The sequence below is a fragment of the Ambystoma mexicanum genome, chromosome 1p (assembly GCF_040938575.1).
Source record: "Ambystoma mexicanum isolate Mex_15411 chromosome 1p, UKY_AmexF1_1, whole genome shotgun sequence".
NCBI classification, from domain to species: Eukaryota; Metazoa; Chordata; class Amphibia; order Caudata; family Ambystomatidae; genus Ambystoma; species Ambystoma mexicanum.
In genome coordinates this window covers 306469810-306489940 of record NC_090921.1, presented here as the reverse complement: position 1 = coordinate 306489940, position 20131 = coordinate 306469810, and the positions used below count along the sequence as shown (strand labels likewise).

Sequence of the window (20131 nt, the reverse complement as noted above, 5' to 3'; positions counted from 1 at the left end):
ATGTGTCGTGATACGTGGTTGTGATGGTACACTCACCTTCCTCTGTGGTGATTGCTGCGCCGACCTCCTGATCTCCGATCCCCTCAATGGTTTAGGGGTCAATGAAGCCACTTGCCGTTTCCTCCCATGGCATCAATTGGACTGGGGAGTGTGGGCCACTGCCTGTCGCCATTGCGGCTCTCCGGTTCTCAGACATGATCCTACGGACACGGAGGCAGAGGTCATCCCACCGCTTCCAGCAGTCGCACACACTCCTTAGGGCGCACCCCACTGCTGTCACCCTCTGAGCTACCTCAAGCCAGATCTCTTTTTTGCAAGTTTGGGCCGCATGCTTTAGGTCTGTGCTGCGTATAACATCTGCATGCTCTTCCAGGGTGTTGGCGAGCATGGTGAGCTCAGCGTCCGAGAAACGCTGCTTCCTCTTCCTCTGTGTGGATTTCCTGCTGGCCTTGGACATGATGATGCTCCTCTGACACACTACGACACGGGAGGAGTGTTGGTTGTGGAGGATTGCAATGGATTGTGTTTTTAAAGATGGCCGCCGGCCCATTTCCAGCGCGATGATGTAATTTCCGGGTCCGGTTTTGCGAACACGGTTATTCCGTGCCGGAGTTACCGTGCCGGTGTTTAAGGGTTCATTGAAGGCGGTTACGGAGTGGACGAAAGCCACAATGCCGGTATAGGGGGATTGGTGGGACGTTACCGGGATGGCGGTTTTTCCACTACCGGCATGGGGGGACGCGCGTGCTCGCGCACTCGTGATCGCCTGCTGGTAGCGGGTTCTTGAGGGCACGGACACGCACTTCCCGCCATGCCGGTAATTGTGCCGGATTTTCCGGCCGACTCGTAATGAGGCCCAAGGTGTTCAAGAACAGGAAACAACATTCCGTTAACGTAGCGGGGACCTGTGAGGCAGAACTCACAGTGACACACTTGTGCACCTGCTTCGAAGGTCCACCTATGATGCCTTCGTCCTGCAAAAACAGTACACCGCCATCATATATGGCGACCCACAGAGGGCAACTGGCCCAGATTCTGAGTATGTATCATACAACACACACAGGCTTCTCAAGTGCAAATGCTACGTGCAATGGTTGGGGGCAAACTCTTATTTGATGCCAATGTAATGCATGCCCTGCCACAGCGCTGTGCATGAATGTTCTGCCCTCTGACACATCACATAAGAACAGCATCCCACCAGACAAGGCCCTGCAGGACAATGTCAGAGCTTGACAGAAATGCATGATCCCAGATGTATTAAGAAATATACATAGATTGAACTACCAGTTCAATAATGCATAGGGAAACCATACCCACACAGGACATACCATAGGTTTCCTGTGCTCAATGACAGCGCAACACTGACGGGCAATGATGGCATGAATGCTACAACCCATGAATATAATTTCCCAAGATCAGGAGCATAAGACAAAGTGCACAGGATTACCACAAAGCTTATCAGAGCACATGCATGAGTGCCCACTGCGGAATATACACAGACAGCATGTTCATTGACTATCCAGTTGCAGTTTATATGACTTTTACCTCTGATGTGACTGTGATGTGTGAAATGGGGGATTGCAGTAGAGACATTTACCCTTTCCTCCCATATTTCACAAGGCGTTATATAATGAAGGGCAAGAGAGAAACAACTTGTGAATTTAAATTGTGCCGAATGTACAGTAGCTGACATGTTGAGCATCATGTTATTACTAAATTTTACACTTGCTCATATTTCTGCTGTCAACATATCTCCCCATTTATTTTACAGGTGTCTCTGGCTATCCTCAGCTCCCAAGGCTGATGACACCTATTAGGAAGCCACGGACAGCACAGGAGGAGGTGTACAATGAGGCACATATACCTTTCACCTGCTGAAGCGATGGTTCTGGTTTCTCCATCAGAAAGGAGGAGCCCTAATGTACAAGACAGACAAGGTGGGCGAAATTGTTGTGGTATGTGTCATGCTACACAACATGTACATTAGGAGACATGTTCGCCTGCCTGCCCCTGGATGTCAACATGGCTCCCCCAGAGGATGATGACGCATATGCTGGGGCCTACTTGCCACCAAGCAGTGATCGTGATGAATGTAGGGACAGTCATCTTGTGCACCAAGAACCAATTGAGAATTTCCTTTAGGACATTTGATTACACATACCTCACACAATTGTATATAGTCACACAATAACTCTCCTTACATCTGTTCAAATGTTGTTTTGATTATTCAAAGAAGGAGCCATGCTCTCCCTCCGGCCTCAATCCCCAAAATCCAAGCCCTCCCTCCACCCTCAATCCCCAACACCCATGCACCTCCCTCCACTATTAATCCCAAACTCCCATATCCTCCCTTCACCCTCAGTCTCCATCTCAATGTCATCTAGGAGTCTGGCAATTTTTTCTTCTGTGTTTTTTTTGGTCAGAAGTCACTTTTGGTGTGTGAGTTGCGGTACGCTATGACCGCCAACGGGGGAAACAGAGGCAGAGCTGACTGATTCCAGGCCTCACATGTTCGGTATTGTAAGGGGAAGTGCCCTCTGCATATTCTTGGGGCCATCTGACAGTGCTTCGTCAAGCTCCCGAACCCTGTGACCTACCACACTATTTGTTGCAGTCGCCTCAATTAGGTGGCAGCAATGTGCTGTCATTTCCCTCCTTATTCTCCTTGCATGCTGCGCTGGAGTTCTGTGAACTGTTCAATCGTCTCCTGCGGCTGCTTCATTATTTTGATCCTCTCAGATGGTAAATAATGGATCACTGCCCAGGCCATCAGGTTGGCGAACAGGTAAGCTGTTGCATGTGGCATCACTGGCTTATTGCTGTATTGTGACCGTCTGAAGCCTCATCATTGTCATTTGTGTGTACAGTGTCACCAGCGACAGAGGATTGAGGAGGAGTTGTCACAGAAGACGCATGGCCTTGAGGGGGGGTGTGACAAAGGCAGCACAACTCCAGCCCCACCACCGACCGGTGACAAAGAGGCTGCACTGTAGTCCGATTCAGGCTGACTGGTTGGGCTCTGGTCGCACGAGGTAGGCTACCTGCTGGAATTTGTGGTGAGGATTCATCTGACAAGGTAGTTGACTGACTAGGTGGTGATGAGTGCAGCAGCTGGTATGGAGACAGGCAGCTTGGTGGTGGTGGGCGTTGCCGATGTTGCTATGGAGGTATGAATGGCGATAGATATGGCACATGTTTCTGGATACACCTTGGTTCCTACTCTTGTGACTGGGGTCTTGCAGGGCCCCACTTCAATCCCTCATTATTAAGGGAATTTTTTTCCAGATATTGATGGACATCATAGGACCTTTGGAACCATCTCTGGCGGACAGCCTCTAAATACTATTGTTTGTTCATTATGCAGCCTGCTACCCAGAGGCATATTTACTGCAAAATAATACAACACAGCAAATCCTCAAGAAACTAGTACCTTTTATTAAAACAGGTAGGATTCTCAAAGGAAATACTTACTAATCGGGGATCTACCTTTATGGATAAAGTCATGGGGAAGTCAAAATTACGTTACAAATCGATACATTATGCATCTGCATATATGGACCCCAGGCAGATGGCTTAGTAGAAAATAATTTAAAGATTTTGAGATCCTACCATATATTTTCTTGAAATCGGTTCCTTTCACCCTTATCATTTGCCAAAAGCCTAAGGTCAGGTTATCAGTGCCAGGTTACAGAAAATGATCGACTAGGCACTATATCAAAGAATAGTAATCTCTCACAGTTCAAATGTGCCTGAGAACAAAAGTATTTCTTTGTTTTTATTCACACAAATTAACCACAGGAAGTTATACAATCTTGATTGTAATATCCTTGTGTAGGCTCATCTGTGAGCTTCTTGTCCTTACTATTGTCCTTTTTATATACTTTTCTTAATATTTCCTCTGTGTCCTGTCCTCTAATATTTCCTCAGTTATCCTCTTTGTTTCCTAGTCCTCTTTTATGTCCTCTTGTTGTCCCTTTTAGTGTCCTCTTGTCCTCTGTTGTCCCTTTTTGTGTCCTCTTGTCCTCTACACGTGTTTCACCACCTCTATGTGGCTCTTCAGGAGGAGGATTTCAATATTATGATGTTGTACTTGACAGCTATATGTCCAAGTGTAAAGTTCAATCCATGCCTTTATGATTCATAGGCTGGTTAGATGGGTGGCCCCTTTTTTCAAGCTTATACTGCACCAATATTGAGGAACTATTAAGAAGAGGATATAAAGAGGACAATACTAAGGACAAGAGGCTCACAGATGAGCCTACACAAGGATATTCTAATCAAGATCTGATACCTTCCTGTGGTTAATTTATGTGAATAAAAAAACACATTTTTTTTTGCTTACTCATTGGGTCTCCAGAATTCTTTTTGTTCTCAGGTGCTTTTGATCTGTGAGAGATTACTATTCTTTAATTTACTTATACTCTTGGTCAAACACAGGAGTTAATCTCTTCATACAAGTGACAAGATCAACCTTATGCATCAAGAAGATTGCCCAGACTAAGAGTGAATGTTTGCACTACAATTTACGCATAGGCACTATATCTATTGGTCCCACTCTGAGTGACCTTCCCCAACTGTATTTGTAGACGAATCCAACAGCAGATTGCACTTCTGAATTGACTTCTTGAACATCAGACCAGTTTGACACCTAACCCATGCCAAAAAGAGATGGAATGAAAGCAAATATTTACCCATGCATCTATATTTCCAAGACCTCACAAAAAGGTTTTAATGTTAGGGCCTGGCAGAGGTATTTTGTCATAGGAGTTGTAAACTGAGACAACACAGGGAACAACCCGGGCACAGTAGTCAAAGGGAACTTTATATAGAAAAAGACAGAATCATATCCAGTCTGTCCATTACATCTGACCATAATGAAAGAAATTTAGTACAGGACCACAGCATATGAATCATCAAACAATTTTCTTTCTGACATGACCCAAAGTATATCTAAATTTACCCTAACACTGCTTTCTAGATCCTGGTCAGAGTCCAGTATGGGTGAATGTTAATGCTTCTTGTATTGATGGGATGAGCCAAAGGGATCTGGAATGTTGACGGTTTATGATGTAATGTGGTCTATTATGTGAGAAGTGTTAGATAGGCACTTGAAGTGATGGCTAAGGATTGATGCAGTGCAGATGCAGGATTGGTATCGGGTGCCTTTTAGTAACAAAATATGTGAAATCTACATGTAAAAGTCTTTACTTGCATCTTTGACAACAAGGAAAAGTATTGGATCCACTGTGATCACAACCCACCTATTGCTACAGTGAGTACAGTGTAAATGAGATGTATGAGGAGCTCTGCCATTACTTAAATCTGCCAGTATCGTGGTAAGGCATCCAAGTCTAGCGACGAGATTACATATGGCATGCTATATTGATTCAAATCTTAAAGTGAGGTGAAACACATTCATGCACTTCAAAGCATTTGAAAAATGTTCAGCACTTAAATGCAAGCTACGGTGTTGGTCTGGTTAAGTGTCAGTGACCAGATCAGCGAGTGGGTAGTTCTGAGCTACGCATGACAGTGTAGAGCTTAATAGACTTGGCATGTGGTTTACAAGGAGTGCAAGTGGTCTGATATATTCTTTAAGGGTATTGAGAAATGTGAATGTGTAAGATTAAAAAGCAACAAATCAAATGAAAAATGGAAGCCAGAGTGGGAAGTGGAGTTACATAGTAACCTAGTGAATCATGTAGATGTGGTGGAGCAGGCTTGAGACAGCGCTTTGATGCAGTGTAAAGTCAAATACTGTGAGTGCTGAGAAAGAAGCCAAACCATGTTCTGGTGACATTGGGAAAAGGACAGAATAAGCAGCACGACAATAAACCAAGTTATTAGCTCAACTGTAATAGTATCATTAAATAGTAGAATACTAGACAAATCTGCAACCATCACCAATTATACATTTCTTGGCAATGCTGAGTGAGCCCTCAGGTAACATAAAAACAGGAAGCCTGATCAGATAAAGATGATGCGTGAGCCGCTGCGAGTAGACGACACCCATGGGTTATCAGCAGTCTAGGAAATGGGGCTGCTAGAGGTTCGTCCAAGAACCTTCTTGTCACCAGTATTAAGTCCATGCTGAGTCTCTGTGAGTAGATTAAGTAATGCTTTATTCCAAGTATGTCAGTTACAGCAGCCCAAGCACCACAGCACTCCTTTCCCTTCCTTCCACTTCTCCAACTTAAAATGGAAACATTCCATATCCCAATGCAGAAACCCTTCCATGATGGAACTCACCTGCCACACTCTTAATTCCTTACTGTCTGGGACCATTTATGAATCTCTCACACTTTCCATTATACAGTATAATGCTTTGCAGATACATTTGTAACAGACAGCACCCGACAAATGGCACAGATTTTGTCACACATCCTGAACTTTACTGAAACGTAAGGCAGAAATTGAAACTTGAACATTGTGTTGCACAAAGAATCATGCGAGAAATACTGAAAAGCTCAGAAGAAAACTAGTATGCAATATTGAAACTAGTAACTGTGAATGTGACTTGTAATTGCATTATTAAAAGAAAACCCTCTGTTGCCATGTGTTCAAAATTAAGCATCACATTGTAGCATATTTCTATTTTATTGGCAGAGTTTAAATTACAAAAATATTCTTAATCACGATCAGTTAAATTTAAAGGTGGGAAGTCACTGTTTTTTTTTATAAGACTGGTTTACACTGGGTCATTACAATAGAAGTAAATAAGCTCTTAATGCACACAAATTCATATATAGCTTCAGACGGGTTAACTAATGCTTGCCGACTTGACCACAAGTTAAAACTCCATTTTAGCCCTGCTTATTTATTCAAATGGTGGTGGTTTAAATGTCCCAGGAGATCTGGCTGGGCCATCAGGAGTGGAAATATGTATTATATGTTACCATGAACACATTATTAGATATACAATAATACAAGGGGTCAACTGAATTCAACCTCTGAGTTAATGAGCAGTACCATCCCTTGTGAGCTATATTTTAAGGAAGTATTTCTAGTAAATACATTTAACAATTCCAGCAGAGGCTGAAATGTGGTGTGTCCTGTGAGATAGAAATCTAAAGTACTCACATGGCCAGAGATCTGTTTTCCAAACTCCCACATTCAAAATTATTATTACACTTAAAGAGTGTCACCTTTGACATCTCGGGAGGATAGTGTTACATCGCACATCTTGGGACAGATTGAGAATCACGCGGTCCGTAATTGAGATGTGCTTTTTATTTAAATAAGATGTCAAGTTCAAAAATATAGCAGTGATGAAGGTAGATGGTAAATATCAGAGGCAGGGAAAGACATCCACCTGTCTGATAAAAGCAGAGAGTCAGCCCCAACTGAATAAAAATGAATGTTCTCTCAACACAATAGTAAACATTCTAGATGAACATTCTACATGGAGTGAAACTCACCTACACGTAATAAATACAAGACCCAACACATCTTTCCCCTTTGACATTTAACAAGTAATTTGTAATCATGTAAATAGATCGTAAATGGATATAATTAATTAGGTATAATTCACCCAATCAATGACTTAAATTACCCTTCCACAACAACTTCATACCCCATCAAAAATAACCTTACCATAACCAACTAACCTGTGGCAGGCCAATACGCAAACTTACAAACCTGGAACCAGCCCCCAATCTAGTCCAAAAACAAAACCAGCAACATACTCACAGTCCACCAACCTGGAACGGAATGGTCCTAAAATTCATTCCTGTAGGAAATGATGTTGAACCATCCCAAGACACTTATATAGATTGTAACACTCACTAGTCAAGAACAAATAGATCATTGAACATTTATGTCACCCAGAACAAAATTACAATTCTTTGTGTACTGGGGTGTAAATGTTACACACGTGTGGTGCAATAATAACAACACCACCTCCATGCTACCAAGCCAAAAGAAACATTCCAATTTCTTTAAATTTCACAATAAAATCGTAGTGCCCATTTGTAGTTTTAAAAGCTCAATCACACATACATTACATATCGACAACCCTCAGACCTTTCTCACAACATGACCATAGAGACTAATTCAGCGTGAATAAGCAATAGAAATTTGAATCAACACCACACGAATGCATTATTCATACCTGCAGGGTCCGCTACAATTAAATTGTGAACGAAAGAGGTTGTTAGGAAATAAAAACAGTGAGAATGATGTTGTGCGCTTTTAATAAAGTGACAATCCCCTTTGAAAAACGTTGTCACCCAAAAACATACATTGCCCAACAAATAATATTAGCTGAGGCATTATACGAACCAGGGGAAACCCAGTTCACCAACACAAACGTGACTCAACTAAGCCACAATTGAAAATGGACTCCTATAAAGTCCAGTGAAAAATAAACAGAGCTGAAGTACTACTTTAGTACCTCAACTGTGAGTACCCCCAAATATAACCACAACAGGATACCTGTGGAGTCCGATACACAACTTAACCATGAAATCATGGAACAAACAACACCATATTTGTTCTATGCTCAGTGCTATTCCTAAATAAATCAGCAAACAATAGAAACATCTTTGTAAGTAGCTGAACTGACAAAGGTTAATTCAAAACCAAACTCACAACTCTTAATGCCCAACCAGCATCAGGACCCAAACAGTATACCAATGCTTCATGTTGACAATACTAAACGCACTGCTGCAAAAGTCATAACAAAATTCATTATGTGCACAACACCATGCAAATAGTGCTTCAGATGAAGAGTCAAAGTCACATAGACACACCACACGAATTCATGCAAGAAACAGGCAGAGCATGAATGATAATGCTACAACAGAATAATTGTAAAATGCAGAACAAAAGAAACATTTTTGATATATATATATACATTCCAATCACTGATGCCCAATATACTATCACCCGAGTGACCATGCAGTAATATTACAGCAGCAACATTCTATGAGGCACATCCTTAAAATACATTTCTTCTTAACGGCTCTTTAAAATAGCCAAAATGGCTATCTTGCCAAGCTAACTCCAAACAGTTGCTCTCCTCATTCATGACGGGACACTCTTGTGCATTCCCCGACACATCATCATCAATACGAGAAGGAAGTTCTTGAAAATTCCCCAAAATGTCATCAAACCAATCCCAAATAGATGGGCCGTTGTCCAGCCGCCTCCATGCTGGTACTTCAACTCTTACAGAACCACAATCCTGTTCGGACCACTTTGAAGCAGTAAATACACAGTTATAGTTACAGTATCATTGTTTTCTCCATTCCATTCCTTTGACAAACTCGGCGTCGTTTCCACAGGGCCAATTGTACTTAGAACGAAACTCTTGCTGGAAGCCCCTTCACCCGGCAAATCCGCAGCCAAAACATGAACTTCGTTAAGTTCATTCCTTATGGTAGAACTGGACACGCTGCCTGTTGAGCTCTCAGACATTCTCTCCTTCCGGTTACTGCTGGATCTTGTGCAAGGCCAACCAACCTTAGAAACAAACGACCGCGCTTTGTTGACTTTCAAATGAGACAGATCAGTGTCGTTGGGGCAACCGTCACTCTTGGCAGAGGAAAGATTTAAACCTCCTTTCAGTGACGTCACCATATCGCTGCCAGCGATTGGCAGCTGCGGAGTTCCCATAGCACACGAGCAGCGCCCAACACGAACAACAGGTAAAACATACTTCCTCACCAATGTATGTTGAATCACAGTCCAACATCCGCTCTCTACGCCTGTGCTTCTCTCATTGAATGGTACAGCGCGAAACTCCAGAACATCTGTGTCTGTGACTTCTGCTATGTGCGTGTGCTGACTGCTTTTCCATCGGCATAGTCACACGCCGAGCAAACAGTATGCCGGCGGTGAAAAACTCCATCCATCCCCTCCAGAGCGGACACCTCAACTGGGGGAAGGGGTGGGTAACAGACCCGGTGGATGTCTTCCCATGGCGCCAGCCCTTCTTCCCGAACGCTGTGTACCTCATGCAGGCTTTCATCCCTGTCTTTGCTTGCGATGCTGCAACTGCCTTGTTTCTTCTCTTTACCACTCTGCGTACAATAGCACACTGCAACTACCATTTCTTCCGAGTAGAGATCGGACGCCTTGCTTAATCCCTTGCTTAATCCCATCCTCATCGCCAATGTTACGTCGCACATCTTGGGACAGATTGAGGATCACACGGTCTGTATTTGAGATGTGCTTTTTATTTAAATAAGATGTCAAGTTCAAAAATATAGCAGTGATGAAGGTAGATGGTAAATATCAGAGGCAGGAAAAGACATCCACCGGTCTGATAAAAGCAGAGAGTCAGCCCGAACTGAATAAAAAGGAACGTTCTCTCAACACAACAGTAAACATTCCAGATGAACATTCTACATGGAGTGAAACTCACCTGCACGTAATAAATACAAGACCCAACAGATAGCTCCCCGGGTCCGTGCTTAGAAGCCTCTGGGTATTATAACCAATTAAAATTACAAAAAGTTAAGGTAGTAAACCATGACCAGGTTGTCAGCCTAATGGAAGCTCAAACAAAAGTAGCCCCTGTTAGCATATTCAGCCTAATTATTAACTGAAAGGTCTGCTAGCATCATGGTTTGGCAATCCAAAGAAAAGATACTTGAAGATGCTTCAGAAATATAATGGGCCATTGAATTAACCTTACTCGGGCGTTAACATTATTTTGCATATACATCTCCAACTGTATTACTCAGAAACAAATGGAAAGCCAAATTCAAATTGCCTGTTTTTTTTTAATCATCGGTACAATTGTTAATAATAATAACTTTATGAAAGATTATCCTGTGAATTCATGCCACATATCCAGATGTTCATCTAGGCCAGTTGATCCCAGAAATCCATCTATTGAACTGTATAACTATTGAGCAAGCCAATGGAAAGATTTGACCTATTGAAGTGTGACATAATGTCGTAACCTCTGCCATGCAGCTTGCCAATAAACATCGTCTTTGGGATCATTGCGTGAACTCCTTTGCCCAGAAGGCATTGCAGCGATCATGTCATGCTGCACAATGATGGCTCAGACGACGGAGTAAATACAAGCATTCATAGGAGCCACACCGCTACTCAGTGTGGTCATTCTGACAGCAAGCAGCGTTCCATTGTATAAATGTTTGCCTGTGTTTCCTGGTTTCATTGACTTCAGCAACATGCTCAGTATTTGGGGGTGTTTGCACCATATTTTTACTCTTACTGGATTTGCAGAGAATACATCCGGGTAGTTTGTGGTAGTGGGTTCATGATTAGACAGCCTGGGGTTCGTTGTTGGAATGTTGGGGGAGCAGGACGATTGAAGCAGCTTTGGGAGTGAGAGCAGTGGCTCCTGTTGCTTCGGGGTCTATGTAAATAAAGACTTGAACTTACCCATATATTTCCAACCTCCTTACTTCATTTTGGGGATGAGGAGCTGGTCTGGACAACGTGGCTCCAGTGAGGTGTACAAGGGAGACAGTGGAAGCAGAGGACAAGCAGTGCGTGAGGCCACTGCAAACAGTAGACAAGTGAAGCGAGCAGATGCCACAGACCCCGCAGCAAATACTGTAGGTGAGGAGGGGTTGGAATTTGTCCACACAATTGTCCTAACTCCAGGATCGAAGCCTGTGAGTCACAAACAAAGACATTTACTGTTGTCAATTATGGGTGAGTTGGAGTCTGAGCTGGAGAGGCTGCTGGAAAAAGGTATAATCAAGAGGGTTGAAGCGGCAGAGTGGGTCAGTCCCATAGTATTGGCACGAAATAAAAATGGAAATATCAGGATGTGTGTGGATCTCCGGGAGGTGAATAAGAGCATTGTAGTAGACAATTTTCCCCTTCCAATCATAACGGACATTTTGAACAGTGTCACGGATGCTACGATGTTCTCAAGTTTTGACTTGCCAACGGTCTATCATCAGATACCACTTGCTGAGGAATGCGAGTTACTGACCACTTTCATCACACCTTTTGGATTGTACTGTTTTCATCATATGCTGTTTGGTTTAGCCTCGGCTGTAGGAGTCTTTCAACATTTGATGAATGGTAGTCTTCGACTGGTTGAAGGTCAAGCTTGTCCATCAGTATGGTATTCTGGTTTATGGTAGACCGGAAATTGAACATGATAAAAGATTGCCTGAGGTTTTGGGAAAGTTGAGAGACATGGGGGTTGACAATTAAGTGGAGTAACTGTCGGTATAGGGTGAAAGAGGTGGAATATCTGGGGCACGTGGTCAATGGCAAGGGGTATCGCCCCAAGGTGGATGCCATGAGAGCTGTTACAGAAGCACCTATTCCTAGTAATAAGGATGAGGTGAGGACTTTTCTAGGTCTTGCTGAGTTTTATAAAACATTCGTGAAGGATTTTCCTGCTCTGTCTGAGACTATTAGAAGGCTACTGAAGAATAGAGTAGATGTTGAATGAGATGCAGAATGTCCGGAAGCTTTAGAGTTGATCAATATGAAGATCTGTGATGCCAAGAACCTTGGGAGTTTTAAGTTGGATGAAGAATGTATCATTACAGTACATGCGAGTGTGAAAGGGTTGGGTGCTGTGCTGTCTCAAAGAAATGGGAAATGACGAAAGAATGATATGTCATGTGTCTAGAGCAACCACTGAATGTGAGGGAAGATACTCAGTGATTGAGAGGGAATTACTGGCGTGTGTGGGGAATTGAGTATGTTTGGGGGCAGAAGTTTGTTGGTAGAACAGATCATAAGCCATTGGCGGAACTGCTCACAGTTAAAGGCATGTTGAGAGCTACTCTCAGGATTGCTTGCTTGTGTTTGAGGGTAAAGGAGTATAGTTTCAAAGTAGAGTATGTACCTGGAGTACTTAACCGGGTCACTCTTTTTTGTCAAGAACGCCCTTGGAGGCAGAGGACACTGGTAATCTGGTGTCAATTGAAGAAGAGGAAATGGTGGCTTTTCTGGAGGACGAATATGCTGTTGTCAAAAAAGAGGAGAGGAAAGGTGGTGTACAGGAGGACTGTACTCTCAGAAAAATATTAAAGTGATATTACAGATGAATCCAGGGTTTTTTGGGCGGTTAAGGATCAGTGCACGCTGCAGGGTGATCTCCTTTTGAGGGGAGTGGACCTTTAGTTGTGCCGGTGTGTTTCAGAGAGAAACTGGTCAGCAAAGCTCATGAAGGGCACTCAGGTATTACAATCACTAAAAGGAAGTTGAGAGAGAGATATTGGTGGCCCACAATGCACATGATGGATTAAAGAATTATCAGGGAGTGTGTAGAGTGCCGGAACTGTGATAAGGTGTTGAAATGGCACTAGCAGGAGGTCTTGCCGGTGCCACTACCTGTGAGCACATGGTCTAAGGTGGCTATTGATATTCTAGGGCTGTATGAGGTTCTGGGAAAGGAGAGAACGTTTTTGATTGTATTGGTTGATTACTTCTCGAAGTGGCCAGAAGTGAAGTGGGTCAGGAATGTTACAAATACTGAAATCATTAAGTTTTTAGAACAAGTGTTTCGGAGAGAGGGTTAGGGTTATCCTGCGGAGGTGGTAAGTGACAATGGGCCTCAATTTAGGAGTGGGGAGATGGCTAACCATGGGGCGGAGAGAAGTAAAATGGAAGTTTATGTCTTTGTATCGGCTGCAGTCGAATGGACTAGTGGAATGTTTGAACAGAGTGCTGGTGGGAATCATACAGCAAGCGGTGAGGAACGTTGTTGTTGTTGTGGATACAATCAAGAAACTAATTTGGAATGTGTGTGTGTCACCCAAAGGAGCTACTGGTATAACGCCTTTCAGAGTTCTTGAGAGGTACAGAGGCCAACACAGGTCTCATTCCGGCTTGGGTGAATGATGTGGCTGGGGTGGTGAAAAGCAATGAGGAGTTGGTAGAGACTCTCAGGAAGAGAAACAAAATGGTGCAGGATAAATATAAAAAAGACTTTGCCAGGTTGGGTAAGAGGACCAAGGCTCATGTGGAAGTAGAGGGGGGTTTTGGGTGAAATCATGAGTGGTGTATGGATGGCTAAAGGGCAATCCAAATTTTATGAGCCCAGGGAGGTGATTGCACTGCTTAACCATGCGATAAGGGTACAGTAGCTTGTGCTATTCTAAAGCTCGGAGCTTGTGTTATTCAAGAGTATTGTGCTATCTAAACTGGTGTACTATGTTCATTTACAGGTTTTACTCATGTTAATTGCAGGTTATTTTTTATTCTTTATTTTTGTTTCCCCATCCTTTTCTTTTTTCTCTCTATTAAGCCAGGTGTTCCTTTCCTTGATTGTTTTATAGGAGGTGGGGGATGTGTGTTAGTGGGCTTGTGATTAGGCAGCCTGGGGTTCTTTGTTGGAATGTTGGGGGAGTAGGACGGTTGAAGCAGTATTGGGAGTGAGAGCTGTGGCTTCTGTTGCTGCAGGGTCTATGTAAATAAAGACTTGAATTTTCCCATATCTTTCCAACCTCCTTACTTCATATTTCACTATCAATTTGCCTAGCTGCTGATCACCGGCTGTGGGGAGACATGGTAGTAAGGTGATCCTGTATACTGGGATTTGGTAGCAGAGTCTCCAGAGTGTTATTGAAATGGAAAGTTAAGAGTTGTGGATTACTGTTTTCCCTCCAAGCCTTCAACTTATTTATATGATGCAGTCAAATAGTTCCCGCCTATTGGCTCATTGGAGTTAATATGTGAGGGATTAGACTGCCTCAGTGACGACATAAGGCCCATGCCATCTAGCTAGTAACGTGTATTGCATGATGGGCAAGATGCCTCTACGATTGTCCTATCTGAGATACAGAAGGGGAAGAAAAGCCCATAATGTATGCCAGCCGGAAACTCTTACCCAAGGTGGAATTAGAATACCTGACAATCAAGTCATCCATAGTTTAAAATATTACCTCACTGAACACCAATTGAACTTATTACATAAAATGCCCCCTTAGTGTGAATAGCCTGGAACAAGGGCACCAGCCCCTGTGCCTGGTGGTAGTTCTTGGCCCTGCAGCCCTACTTTTCCTTTTGGGCAGGGGCAAAACCGGCCAACATCAATTTCTCATCCCAGTATTCCCCAGGCAGTTAGTTTCAGGAAAGGATGGAGGTGTGTGATAAGGCCAGTAGCCTAACCCTGCCAAGAATGGTTGGGGTCCCTCTGAGCCTGGAGTGGGAGGACTACCAGGTTGGAAACCCTGGCCATTCCTACCCCTGAGGGGGAAGTTATGAGTTGGGAGGGCCCCAGTCCCTGTCAGTTCCATATTTACCCCTATAATTGATTATAGTACCACTCTTGATTACTCCATACCTTTGTCTTCAAGGCTGGCCAGTCTTTCTCTGTGTTTCCAGAGAGCTACAAGAACCAGGAGGCTCTGTGTTGAACCAAAGAGAGAGCAGCCCACCAGAGATGCTTCACAGCCTCTAAATATTAGCACAAACTCACTTGCATCATAGCCGTGGATCCGCCGGTTGAAACAGATTATCAGCAACAGCTGCCCCTTACCAACAATGGAAATGGGGAGCAGCTTATTAACAGGAACTTTCAGAAGCTCGCTTTGGTGTAAAGCTACCGGAGGGGGGTGTCTGTACTCCTGCTCCCTATATGGCAGGGGAGAAGCACAGAGGACCCAAGCCAAGATTCTCTATTATTGGTATCATGGTCGAGCAATCAAGGCCTAGCTTCTCAGGAGGTAATGCTGGCTAGTTCTTAAGCACTGTGTAGGCCCCAAGCACCCACAAAGGAATGTCCACACACTGTATTAGTTAAAATAAAGTTATTGTATAATTAAGGTTCAAGGTTATATACACAATCACGATAATACACTTTGTGCTCTGACAATTCTAAAATGGTAAATATATACAGTACTAGGTGGTACCACTATTACTCTGATTCCATTCAAATGCATCAACTGTACTCAGTTCACATAGCAAATGAATCAATAAAGTAAAACGATATCGACCATAGATTTAAGAGGAAGACAAGTTAGTTAGACAATTGGCAGAATACTGAGTCCCTACCAACCACACCCAGTTCTGTATGAGGATCACTCGACCTGGGCAACCTGTATATGAAGATGCACTACAAGCCCAGTCCATATATTGTCTATTAAAGTCTTATCTTCTTCTATAGTTCTTCAGGCGAAATGTACCTTGTGTTGTAGAGTTCTTCGTCGGGGAATCGACGGGCCCTTCTTGAGTGCACTACCTTTCAAGCATGAGCCACGGATCGTCGACCTTCCGAGATGAAGAACGGGTAAACGTCATTGAGGTTGCAGCTTCGGCCCTTGTGGTGCTCGTAGATGAGTGATCGAAAACGTCCTGCAACAGGGGCAGGGGAAGCGTGCGGTGCACCTTGACGATGAAGGTTTGTTGCTAAAAAAAGAGTTTTTGAAGAACTTTGGCCCTGCAAGGACGTCGAGTCGTCAGCGTCTGGCGTCGGCGAGCGGGATGTGACCAGGGCTAGCTTCAGTAGCTTTGTCGGCATCTCTGAGGTCCTCCGGTGGCAGGAAACCCAACAGCGGATTCTCCCCGATTTTTGATGACCTTGACTTTCTCTGGAAGGACGAAAGCGGTCGACGGTGATGAACAAGGGAGTACTTGGATCAAAGGTTTTTAGGCAAAGGGAGCAGATCCTCCTTGGCGGACCCCTTCTCCGGTCGGCAGCCTTTCGTAGGTCTGCCTAACAAGGAGCTTTGGCAAAGATCAGCTGGTGGACGATGGTCACTCGTATCTCGGGAAGAGGTCTCGTAGCCAGGTCCTCTCTTGGATCAGTTCTTGAAGACACTGCAGCTTTCAGATTGCAAGGAATGGAACAGCGGTTCACCTTTTTCTTCCCACTCGGCTTCGAGAGTAAGCATTAAGTATCAACTTCAGATTCTGAACGAATTCTAGCAGTGAGAGGCCCCCAGATATACTGTTGATCTCCCATTCACTCTGCCGGGTCACACTCAGGCAACCAATCACTTAGAAGGGCATTCAGGCAGTCAGTCAGCCAATCAGGTGTACGGTGCATTCAGGCCATTCTTCTCCATCCAGACACTCACAACACGGAATGTGGATTCGGACAAGTACCATGCTATTCAACTCTACACACTGCATTCATACCAGTTTCGGGCAGGGCTGTCTCAGTCATTGTGTCAAACACCAGATACTAGACACCCACAATAGGAAATGTGTATTCGTCACACACTCCATTCACTCAGGTCTCACCCCACAGGCGTACCCAAAACATACAATCATTGGGAAGGCTCCAGCCAGTCTGGCCTGAACTTTCCCACAACACCATATATGGAACTTCCACCAAACAGCCAGTCAGGGGCAAGGGACAGAGTCAGGGCTTCCCGGGTCTTTGGGAAAAGTAATGTAACAGGCGATAGAAATCAAGAGGCCACAGGGGCCATCTTGTTTCCTATCAGGAATCCACTGATTCCAATTACAGTGCCTGGGCATCCCAAAATGGAGGATGCTCAGGGCACCTGTCAATTCTTGCATGGAGCTGCCACCAGCATGTACCCTGCTCTTGGGGCCACACACAGGTGCCCAAAAACATACACTAGGAGTACAGGGGCGTACTCCCACCCATGGGTGCCCTAAGGGTATCCCAGGGGTCTGTTTACCAAACCAAATACAGGAAGAGCCGCACCGCCAGGAGTCCCACGTGAACTCCTGCCCGGAAAACAAGTCAGAACACATGATAAATAGCAATAACGGACAGGGAATCAGAGGCCCTGTCCCTCCGATGCATTTCCAGCATCAAATTTGGACACTAGCATGAACTGGATCTCTTGATTGTATCGGATCACGATTACCAATCTGTGGCGGACCTGCATGAGCGAAAGTGACAGGGCTTAGATACCCTTTTATGTATTCTACTGAACACCTCCCGTGCAGGCAAGGCAAGATTGGCCCGAGAAACAAGAAGGGGAGAACCAATGGAAACAGAAGGGGGATGATATAATAGAGGACAGGACGTTGTGTGTTGTTCGGGTTAGGTCAGAAGAGGAGTTGGAGGTATCAGTCCAAGGGACCTTAAGGAGGAAAGATTATGTGGTGGAGGGTATAGGCGATTTCTAGAAAAGGTGAGGTATTGGCTGATGAAAGAAAGCAGTACTATGTTGTGAATGTGTGTGCAATTTGCGTGAGTGAGAGGGGTAATAGGAAAGTATGGAGTGATTAAAAGGGTGACTGAGTGAGTGAAAGCCCGGTGAGTGAGTAGTGTGGTGGGAGGAGTAGTGTGGTGGGAGGAGTAGTATGGAGGGAAGAGTAGTAGTAGTGCTGACATAGGAATAGTAGGAGCGTGGAGGAAGCAGTAGTAGTAGTAGTAATAGTAGAGAAGAGATGGGAGTAGCCATAGTGTGGAGGGAGGAATAGGTGTAGTTTGGAGAGGAGAGAGAAATAACAGGAGCTTGGTCAAATGATGGAAAGAGATTATAGGGAGAGAAACATCAGAGGGTCAGAGAAGGAAGAACCAGGGAGAGAGTAGGAAAATGGTGCTGGACCAGAGAAGGCGAAAACCTGTGTGTCGGAAAGGCACAATCTTTAATCATACCTTGGGAATGTTGTTTGATGGGAACCTTAATTGTTCCACGAAGGAGGCTAGACAGATAAGGCATTTGCCTTTTGGCCAGCACCTAAAGTTAGATAGCTTTTAGATCGTAGGGGTTTCCCATCACTAGCAACCATCTGGGGTCAAGTGAAGCCTGGGTTATTGCCCATCCCTATGTTAGAGAGAGAGAAATAGCCACTAGGCTTGTTGGAAATATAAATAAGAACCTTGAACCTGATCTGGAAGTTGGTGTATTCTTGAGGCCTTCTGTGACATTATGTAAAGAAAATGTACATTGTTTGGGTCATTACGTATTGACAGGGGAGTGGAACATAATGAAATCGAGACTACAGGCCATAATGAAATTTCCTAAACCGTCACCATTAAGCCAAATTATTGTGCGCTACAGGTTACTGTGGGCAATAGGTAATGGGCCATGCAAGCATAGAAAAGTGGCAAAAAATTACCTTTTTGAATATGCATTGCACCCCTCCAACAGACAGAGGAGACTGACAGGGGATTCATTTGTAGAAATAAAACAGGCCTTAATAAACTCATCATTCATTTTATATTGTTATGAAATATGGGGATATGCAGAAATCAGTGCTAGTTCAAAAACATTTTGACAAGCACCACCCAATTGCATACTACAGTGCAACGTAAGACCCAGTATTGGCTGGGCCACGGCCCTTCATTTGGCTGTTACGACCACTACAGTGGTTATCGTAGTTCAGAAAATATAGTGCTGGGAACATCCCATCATTGCTGTCCCACATGCTGTAATCACCCTATTATAAACAACCAAATAAGTCTAACTTGACTAGCTATCAGCTAACCTTGTTAAATCCCACACATATCACAATTGTGTGTTGCCCAGTATGAAATCCAGCATCTTTTTTGCAATTCCTCTCAGATGGGTGGAGCATGATTGTGTTAAAACTACAAGTGCCCTCACCAAACCCAGAGCAGATGTACACAAAACCACAATTCAAAACCCAGAAGAGGAGTCCTTTATGGGCGGGAGTTGTGTGAGAAATGAAATGGGGGACCTAAAGGCAGCCTATGCACTGTGTACAGGCCATAGAGCAGGGTCCTGCAACCTGTGGCTCACCAGATGTTTTGGACTATGAATCCCATCCCATTGACTATGATGATTAGGGCTGATGGGAGTTGTAGTCAAAGACATCTGGAGAACCAAAGGTTGCAGACTTGTGCCTTAGAGTGACAGACAGTCTACAATTATAGGGGGTAAATGCCACCCAGATTGCTGAAAAGATTGCACCTACTTGTGCATGCAACTTAGCGACAGGTAAGCTAGTCAATATTTACACTGATTCTCGTTATGCCTCTGGGATATGAGACAGGGTCTTACCCAGTCAAGGAAGGCCAAGGACCCAAGAAGGGCTGTGGGGGACTTGAATTGAATCCTCAATATGTGTGGAGCTGTGTATGTACATTGGTGCCTTTGTGTCTGACCCAATGCCTATCAGTCTCTGTCCTGGCTAGGTATCTCTTCTACTCTAATCTTTCAGACAGTTCCCAGGAGGCAGCAACATCCTTCGAAGGACTGGGACTGCAAGAATGCACCTAGGCCCAAATTGACAAGACCTAGCCTGGAATAGGAGGAATGGACAGGTTACTCGAATGGAAATGTGATGG

At 44.1% G+C, this 20131-nt stretch overlaps 1 protein-coding gene across 4 annotated transcripts in view; it reads left to right on the top strand.

Moving 5' to 3' along the window:
* The first annotated feature begins 2850 nt into the window (after nt 1-2850).
* Nucleotides 2851-20131, top strand: part of ARID3A (AT-rich interaction domain 3A) — a 650673-nt gene continuing 633392 nt past the window's right edge. Inside the window, exon 1 of one of the 4 annotated variants that reach the window (XM_069647537.1) lies at nt 2851-3032. The gene's annotated coding sequence lies outside the window, so the exon portion shown is untranslated. Of the gene's footprint in view, nt 3033-5098; nt 5273-20131 lie in introns of those variants that run through there. The other 3 variants (XM_069647554.1, XM_069647528.1, XM_069647545.1) reach the window with 3 other exon arrangements.